The sequence below is a fragment of the Dendrobates tinctorius genome, unplaced genomic scaffold, assembly GCF_039654945.1.
Source record: "Dendrobates tinctorius isolate UK_male_01 unplaced genomic scaffold, ASM3965494v1 ptg000031l, whole genome shotgun sequence".
In the NCBI taxonomy this organism is placed as follows: Eukaryota; Metazoa; Chordata; class Amphibia; order Anura; family Dendrobatidae; genus Dendrobates; species Dendrobates tinctorius.
The window spans coordinates 10,222,737-10,232,686 of record NW_027361699.1 but is presented as its reverse complement, the minus strand read 5'-3'; the positions used below and the strand labels follow the sequence as shown (position 1 = coordinate 10,232,686).

General features: G+C 47.8%; 1 pseudogene; it reads left to right on the top strand.

The window, feature by feature from the left end:
* The first annotated feature begins 443 nt into the window (after window positions 1–443).
* The window catches only part of LOC141086307 (zinc finger protein 592-like), a 126,044-nt pseudogene continuing 116,537 nt past the window's right edge, over window positions 444–9,950 (top strand).

The following is a 9,950-nucleotide window of genomic DNA, read 5'->3' as shown; positions in this document are numbered from 1 at the left end:
TGCGAGATTATTGAGCTACCAGCCTTTAGTCAAGCTTCCTTTCTTATGCTGATCCTGCAAACTACATTGTTGCTCCTGTGTACTGACCCCTGGCTATTCCTGACTATGTTCCCTGCCCCTGGGCAGCACACACACATGCTCAGTAGCTCCCTGCTCCAGCTGTGATACAGCTGGTGTTCCCTCCTCCATTAGTAGGACTCGTCTAACCCCCTCCCTTCACTAGTTAGTCCCCTCCTCTTTCCCAGGCCCAGTCATTCTCGACCATGTTAGTTTCTCCAGTTCCCAGCCTACTGATCTGGTCAATATGATTGTGTGGCTGTGGACTTGGCTAGACCCAGGTGGCTGTAGCTGTGATCAGAATACACAGGGTGGGGTTTGAGTGCGGCATCTACACTAAGTGGAGCTGTGCATTAGCACTACCAGATACCGTCACCTTTTCAGTCATGGGGGACATGAAGACTCTAGACTTTGACGATCTTCTTGCTGCTTTTAATATCTCTGATGCTTCAAGTTTGGATGCCAAAAAGGCTATCCAAACAGTAAGTGATGAAGAGGAAAACCATCTCAAACCATCAGAAATGTGTTGGAGAATCTGTCTTTGGCCCAATCGGTTTCTGTCCCTGATGTTCCAGCAGATAGTGTTATTGTGAAAAACACCAGCCGACAGGAGTCATTTGAGGCATCTGAAAAGAACGAAAATCTTGATGGTCCAATTGTACTGCTGAATGGTTTTCATGGCCCTGAAGTGGTCCCTGATCCCCATGCTATTGGACCAGGCTATGGAAAATTTGAACCAGGATTCATCAACGGGGTCAACTCACTGAGCTACACAGAAAAAATAGAATCGCACAATGCAGAACTTTTGCCAGCTTTTACCCAGTTTAGCACTATTTCTAGCCCTGAGCCAGAAGAATCAAAAGATATTGTTCTTAACAAGCAGAAGATGGCAGAGTCTCCGTACTTTCCACAACCTTCCAAATACAATCCTGTAGAAGAATGCATGGTTGATTCTCTTAGAAAGCCCTCAGAACCAGAGCTGAGTATGCTTGATGAATACTGTAATTAAGTCTGGAGTCACACACAACGTATAAAAATACGGTCCGTATTTTACGGCCGTAATAAGCAGAAATGGTCTCTAAATAGTGATCCGTATGTCATCTGTTGTCAGGGTGTGGACGCGTATTTTGCACATGTAAGCATCCGTAAGTAATCCGTATGGCATCCGTATGCCGAGAATTTATCACCGGTTTGCAAAATGGACATATAATGGAGCCCTATGACAGGTTTTCAAACACAAACGAAAGAACAGATATATACACATAGAATGAATATACATATATATATATACATCTTACAGAGACACACTCATTATATATATATATATATAGTGGTGTAGTAACTAACCACTGTGTCTGCTAGGGGGCGCTGTGTGGATGTCGAAGGGGAAAGGATGAATGGCAGAATACTGAATGGCCATTATGTATCTCAAAGTGGGTGACTTTGAGATGGAGACTTATGTGTTCATCAGCAGTGATACTGCTGAGGTGCTGCTTTAATGTGACAGGGAGAAGTCTCCAGGTAACTAGGGAGATGGGCGGGCCAGTTACCTACAAACCCACCCAGGGGGTGTGTTTAAAGAACACTGTTGTAAAGAGTGTGAGTGGTTGAAGGACCTGTGATGAGGTCATAGTCATGTGACCCGGTGGGAGTGGCTATGGACCATATAATGTGGCCAGGGTAGGTCACATGAAGTGAATGCAAGGACCCGATTGGTCCATTTGGAAGGTCTCGTGTGGCTACCTTCCTGACAGGATGTGGACGCTGTGTTTAGTGCCTGAGAGTTCCCTGGAGGGAATGAATGTCTGCAGTATGGAGAAGCAGCCATGAGAGAACCCTGACAGGGTGAGATATAACTGTGAGGCTGAAAAGCCTGCATATTGGACATTGCTAACAGAGTGAAGCTCTGTCATGGATCCTATGCCATTTATATAATCTTTATGTTGCTGGTCATGGTTTATGATGCCTAATAAACTGCATGGACTGTTATGATTTGATGGAAAATCTGTGCCGGATCTGATTTTGTGGCTACTGAGCAAGTATCCCCTACTTGAATGACAGCGATACCTCACAATATATATATATATATATATATATATATATATATATATATATAAATATAGTTCTACATAGCAGAATAGCCGCTGACACATTTGCCGGCTTCATTAAAATCCTTCCAAAACCCGACATGAAATGACACATGGTTTACATACAGTAAACTATTTCATTTCATGTTTTTTTATATGTCTTTCACTAGTAATTAGATGAGGGTTTGTGTGTAAAATTGGGAGGTGTAGGTGTTAATTTAAGGGGTTAATTCGTTGCAAAAAAATTGTTTCGGCTCCCGCGGTAATTTGTCAACCAGAGAGGTAAAGAGGTAAAGTGAGTGAGGGCAGATTTTAATAGCCTTGAGAAGGACCATGGTTTTTGCCCCGCCCCGGGCTACAAAAATCTGCCCCTAGACACCCCAGAAAAGGCGCATATATAAGATGTGCCTTTCCCGGCACTTGTCCTCTCTATTCCCATTGCCCTGTAGCGTTGACTGATGGGTTAATAACAAAGGGTTAATGTTACCTTCCAATTGCAAGATGACATTAAGCCATTAATGTTAACCCATTAGCCACCGCTACAGGGCAATGGGAATAGAGAGGATAAGTGCCAGAAAAAGCGCATCTTATAGATGCCCCTTTTCTGGGTTGTCTGGGGGCAGATTTTTATAGCAAAAACAATGGTCTCTCTCAAGGCTATGAAAATCTGCCCTCACTAACCTGCTTTACCTCTCTTGTTGTGATTTTGCCGCGGGAGCCCACGCAATCTTTGCCAACGAATTAACCCCTTAATTTTACACCTAGCCATCTCAAATTTTACTCACAAACCCTAATTTAATTATTAGTCAAGGACATATAAAAAATACATGAAATAGTTTACTGTATGTAAACCATGTGTCATTTCATGTCGGGTTTGGGAATGATTTTACAGAAGCCAGCAATTGATTTTGCGTCTATTCTACTATGTAGAACTCTATGAAATATAAATATATATATATATATGTCTCAATGACATGTGTGTATATATATATATATATATATATATATATAATATAACGGGCTAAGCGTCACTCTGTCCGAAGCCTTTATAGACTGTGCAAGTGCGACACGCCTGCGCAGTCTGGCTCCAGACAGATTGAGGCATCCCGCGGTGAGGAGTGTGTATGGCGCCAGAGATGGCGGTACCGTACACACTGCATACCGCCATCTCTGATGCCATACTTACATACTTACCTGCCCGGGAGGAGCGTTGCCACTGCGCTTCTCTTCGGCCAGAGACTGGGGCAGGAGTGCGGCCGGAATCGCGTATTCGCATAGCGGGATCTGGCGCCATTTGCAGTGTGTCTTCAGCAATATGGCCCCGGACAGCGCTGTGAGCATGCGCGATTCCTGCCGCACTCCTGCCCCGGGCTCCAGCAGAACGACGGTGACAGCGCTGGAGCACAGGAAAGAAGGGTGTGCATAAATGTTTTTTTTTTGTGTGTGTAGTTTAATAGGGTTGAGGGGACCATGCATACCAGGAAAGGGGGTGAGAGGACTATGCATACCACAAAAAGGGGGGTGAGGGGACCATGCATACCATGAAAGGGGTGTGAGGGGGCCATGCATACCACGAAACAGGGGTGAGGGGACCATGCATACCACGAAAGGGGGGGTGAGGGGACCATGTATACTATGAAAGGGGGGTGAGGGGACCATGCATACCAGGATTGGGGGGTGAGGGGGCCATGCATACCACGAAAGAGGGGTGAAGGGACCATGCATACCATGAAAGGGGGGTGGGAGGACCATGCATGCCACAAAAAGGGTGGTGAGGGGACCATGCACACCAGGATATGGGGGTGAGAGGGCCATGCATACCAAGAAAGGAGGGTGAGGGGACCATGCATACCAGGATAGGGGGGTGAGAGGACCATGCATACCAGGATAGGGGGGTGAGGGGACCATACATACCAGGATTGGGGGGTGAGAGGACTATGCATACCAAGAAAGGAGGGTGAGGGGACCATGCATACCAGGATTCGAGGGTGAGGGGACCATGCATACCAGGATTGAGGGGACCATGCATACCAGGATTGGGGGGTGAGGGGACCATGCATACCAGGATTGGGGGTGAGGGGACCATGCATACCAGGATTGGGGGGTGAGGGGACCATGCATACCATGATAGGGGGGTGAAGGGACCATGCATACCAGGATAGGTGAGTGAGGGGACCATGCATTCCAGGAAAGGGGGGTGAGGAGACTATGCATACCAGGAAAGGGGGGTGAGGGGGACCATGTATACCAGGATTGGGGGTGAGGGGTAGCATGTATACCAGGATAGGGGGGTGAGAGCACCATGCATGCCAGGATAAAGGGGTGAGGGGACCATGCAAACCAGGAAAAGGGGGGTGAGAGGACCATGCATACCAGGAATGGGGGTGAGGGGACGGACCACACATACCAGGATAGGGGGGTGAGAGGACCATGCATACATACCAGGATAGGGGGGTGAGAGGACCATGCATACCAGGATAGGGGGGTGAGGGGTCCATGCATACCAGGATTGGGGGGGTGAGAGGACCATACATACCAAGATTGGGGGATGAGGGGGCCATGCATACTAGGATAGGGATGAGGGAGTACCATGCATACCAGGATTGGGGGTGAGGGGTACCATGCATACCAGGATAGGGGGTGAGGGGACCATGCATATCAGGATAGGGATGAGGGAGTACCATGCATACCAGGATTGGGGGGGTGAGGGGACCATGCATACCAGGATGAAGAATGGGGTGCCATGCATACCAGGATTGGGGGGATGAGGGGACCATGGATACCAGGATAGGAATGAGGGGTGCCATGCGTACCAGGATAGGAGGGTGGCAGCACATACCAGGATGGGAGACCATATACCAATAAAAATGCTCGCCACCCGGGCGTAGAACGGGTTCATAGCTAGTGTGTATATATATATATATATAGATATATGTATTCTATGTGTATATATCTATTCTTTCGTTTCTTTATTAAACCTGTCAGCGTGATTTTACTGTATCGTGCACTGAATTGCCGACTTTTGTTAAGGCCTCTTTCACACATCAGGTTTTCGCCGTCAGGCGCGATCCGGCGCTTTTGACAGAAACCGGATCCGGCGAAATGCAATGCCGGATCCGGTTTCTCCCCCATTGACTTGCATTTGCGCCGGATCGCGCCGGATGGCCATGCGTTTCATCCGGTTTTCGCCGGATCCGGCAATGTGTCGCGATCCGGCGTCTGGAAAAAACGGCTACTGTAACGTTTTTTGTCTCCGGCGAAAAAGCCGGACACGCCGGATCCGGCGCGTCCGGCTTTTTCACACAATGAAAGCCTATGAGCGCCGCAATGCGCCGGATCCGGCGAAAGCTGGATCCGGCGGCCGGATCCGGTTTTTTGGTCTGAGCATGCTCAGTAGCTCTGCCCACAAGACATATATAAAAGCAAGACAGTGGGACCCACAGCCACACCCAACATGCCACCCAAGAAAGCAACCAAGCAAAGCAGGAGAAGGCAGGAGACCACTGCAGCACCATCAGCACCACCACCACCCCAAATGGAGCAGCAAATGGAACATGCTGAGGAGAGGAGGCCAGCAGCAGATGAGAGACGGTAATTATCAAATCCCCCATTCCTCCAAACTAGGGCTATTGAATATCAAGATATTCATTGGCCCTTTGTTTCTCTTTATTCAACAGCCGCCCAATAGATGCAGCAGCAGCAGCAGCAATGGCAGCAGCTGGAACACCACCCACAGGCATGGAGTGTGGCCACCAGGAAGACAGCACATCATCTTCTGGGAGCCCTCCCTCGCATCGTCAGCGTTTGACGGTAAGTTTTTATTTCCAAAATCCATCTTCTCTGTAATATATGTCTATTCATTGCCTTTTATTTCAAAACAGGATTCACAAGATGAAGAGGAGCTCCCAGAAGAAGAAGGAAGGGGTGGACAGACGCTTGGAGTGGGCTCACAATTGGTAAGTTTTTTGCATCAAACGCAGAAACACAACATCACACTACACACAACACATAGAAAACAATGTTCTGCAGACCACACACAGCAAACAAATGCCTACATCCAAAGACATAACATTTTTTGTTTTCTTCTCTAGTCTTCCCAATCTGGTGCTCGGCCAAGAGGTCCTCGCAGTGCCTCCCAGGGTCGTCGGCGACAGCAACGCGGCGGTCACCAGCGTGTAAGTATAAATATTTTTGCTTTGTTTTTTTGCACTTTTTATTTCATTTCTTATGTGGAGGCTAATTATGTTATTTTTGTCTTTTTCTTTAACAGCCTTCACAGCGTGCTCCCGACTCTGACGGTGAGGATGGAGGACTCGATGTGGACCACCTCATCGATCTCGTCCGAGAAAGGGAGCCGCTCTGGAATATGGCTGACCGCCGCCACGCTGACCTTATCGTTACCCGACGACTCTGGGAGGAAATCTGTTCGCTCCTTGTGGGCCGCTGGGAGGACCTCGATGTTCGGGCCCAGATTACAGAGCGTAAGTATATACAGTACCGGTTGCTTGATGTAAACCAGTGTTTCCCGAACTCCAGTCCTCGTGGTCCCCACGGATCATGTGTTCAGGATTTCTATTTACTATGGAAATCCTGAAAACATGACCCCTGGGGACCATGAGGACTGGAGTTTGGGAAACACTGATGTTGTATACTAACCACTCCTTTCTCATTTCAGGGAACAGAATTGTGAATCGGTGGCGGTCTGTGAGGGATCGTTTCAAGAAGGAGTTCAATAAAGAGATGCGGGCCCCGAGTGGATCTGGAGGACGCAGGAGCAAGTACAAGTACGCAGAAGCCCTGTCGTTCCTCCGGGAAACAATGGTCACCAGAAGGTAAATATTACACACCACATGTGAAAACAAATGTTAGATGTAAATTTTTTTTTCAGCCAGGGCCATACCATGTCAGTATTTTAATTGTTTTTTTTTCTCTTTATTCCACAGCACGGTGAGCAGCACTCGGGAGCCTGCACGATTGGACCCTTCTGAGGCGATCAGTGAGGAGACCGGCACCGAGGGACACTTCGACCGCCCCGGTACATCTGCACCTTCCCAGCCTTCCCACACATTCGACCCATCTGTCCCATCCACCAGCACAGGAGCATCGTGGCCGCCTACATTACATGAAGCTGCTGGTGAGGAGATCGCTTTCCCTTTACCCCACCCTTCTGCCCCTGCCACCTCTAGTACACCTGCGGGTACTGGGCGGCAGTGGCAGAGGGGTCAGGAAAAGACTTATGCGCCAGAGTTCTTGCATCTGAATGCATCTTTCCAGAACTGTCTAAAAGTCTTGTCAGAGCAAATCTCCGCAGGCTATCAGCAGATCAACTCCAGCATTCTGGAGGTGAAGACACTTCTGCAAACCATGCATTCCGAAGCAAGATCTTCGCCAAACCACACCTTTTTCAGGTCTGTTGTGGAGCGCATGGAAACGCTCTCTCCTGCCCAGCAGATGCATGTAATGCATTCAGGCCACGCTGCTCTCCAGCAAGTTACCTCCCAACCTCCTCCTCCCACCACAGTAGTTCCTCCACCTGCACCCCCTCCAGCCACTTTCCATCCTCCCCCTCCTATTACATCTACACCCCCTCCAGCCACTTTCCATCCTCCCCCTCCTATTACATCTACACCCCCTCCAGCCACTTTCCATCCTCCCCCTCCTATTACATACCATCCACCTCCCCAGCACCATCCACCTCCCCAGCACCATCCACCTCCCCAGCACCATCAACCTCCCCAGCACCAGCAACCTCCCCAGCACCAGCAACCTCCCCAGTACCAGCAACCTCCCCAGTACCAGCAACCTCCCCAGTACCAGCAACCTCCCCAGTACCTGCAAACTCCCCAGTACCAGCAACCTCACCAGTACCAGACATCTCCCCACTTCCAGCAACTTGCCCCGTACCAGACATCTCCCCACTTCCAGCAACCTGCCCCGTACCAGACATCTCCCCACTTCCAGCAACCTGCCCCGTACCAGACATCTCCCCACTTCCAGCAACCTGCCCCGTACCAAACTCCTTCCCCATACAACTTGCCATCAACATCATCTGCTCCTACAGTCCCTACCCAACCCTCCAATCCACCACCCACCACCTCTTCTGCTTCCCACATGTCCACCCATTCTGTAGTTTTTTCCACACCTTCACCTCTAACTGTTCCTTTCCCACCACGATCCCAGTCCTCTCTCCACACTCCCAGTGTCGAAGTGTCCCGCAGCCCCTACAGCAGTATTTCCACCACACACTACACAGATTTATAATGTGTGTATTTAAATAAAAATGACCAGTTTTATGGTTTCAGTTTTATAGTTTCAAAGTTTTATTAAACAAGTTTATTAAAATTTTAAAAAAGTTTACTAAAAAAAACATTTTTCAATAAAAGTTAAATTATTTTACACTGGTTGTCTGTCATTTCTTTCTGCGGCGAAAAAGGTTAAATACAGGGTATTTAAAAGGTGAAATGGTATTCAAAACTAGGTATATAACTGTGGGTAAATTTTAGCTTTTTGCCACAGTTGTGTTCCTGGTTGTGTTTGAAGCAAAGTATTTCACCTAAAAAGTTGTGTTTATTGTTGGTGATTTCCTAACAATGTACACAACTTTTGTTAAAAGGTGAAATACTTTGCATAAAACACAACCAGGTACACACCTGTGGCCTAAAGCTAAAAATAGAGACCATGACAAGATAGCCAACTTTGGTTGGCAAAGGTATATACTGATGGTACAGAAGGTACACAAGTTTGGTTGGGCACAAATCTTTCACACTCTGTCATCCTGCCAGTGTACTCTGGACTGAGGTGACATAAAGTATAGTGCAAAATTGTCCCTCATTACTGAAACCGTCACAGAACTTCTAGTGGTAATGTCATGGTAATCTTGCAAGGTGGTTTCTTCAGAGGTGTCCTCAATGGAAATGGGTTCCTTGCAGATAACAAAATTGTGGAGTACCACGCACGCTTTGATCACCTCGTCCACAGTTTCTGTCTTGAGGTTGATCGCAGTCAATAGGACCCGCCATTTGGCTGTCAGAATACCAAAGGTACATTCAACCATTCTTCTTGCTCTTGTGAGGCGGTAATTAAAAATGCGTTTTGGTCTTGTCAATCCTCTGCTAGAGTACGGTTTCAAAAGGTGTTCTGACAGCTGGAAGGCTTCATCCCCTACACAGACAAATGGCATAGGTGGACCAGATGTTTGCGGCAGCGGTCTAGGTGGTGGGAACTGGAAGGTGTTTCCATACAGTTTACGCCCCATGGCAGACAGTTTGAAAACTTGAGAGTCATTGGAGCGGCCATAGGCCCCAATATCAACCGCAATAAATTTGTATTCCGCGTCAGCGATGGCCATGAGGACAATTGAAAAATATTTCTTGTAATTGAAATATTCCGATCCCGATCCAGCTGGCTTTACAATGCGGATATGTTTCCCGTCCACAGCGCCCAAGCAGTTTGGAAACTGACATATCTGTTGAAACTTGTCAGCAATTTCAATCCACCTCTCTGTTGTGGGCTCTGGTAAAAACTCTTCAGCTAAGGAGTCCCACAGTGCACGGCATGTGTACTTCACAATTCCAGATATGGTGGAAATCCCGAGTCTGTACTGGAAATGCAGTGACGAAAGGGATTCTCCAGTTGCAAGAAATCTGTGGGGAATTAAAAAACAATAAATTAGTTTTAAATCACAGCATTACATACCAAAACTGACCTATAACACTTGGAGATACAAACTACCACCAACAAGATTGCAGTGAAAGTGTGCTCTGATGCGAGCATATCCAATAAATGTGGCTTACCTTAAAGTCACCA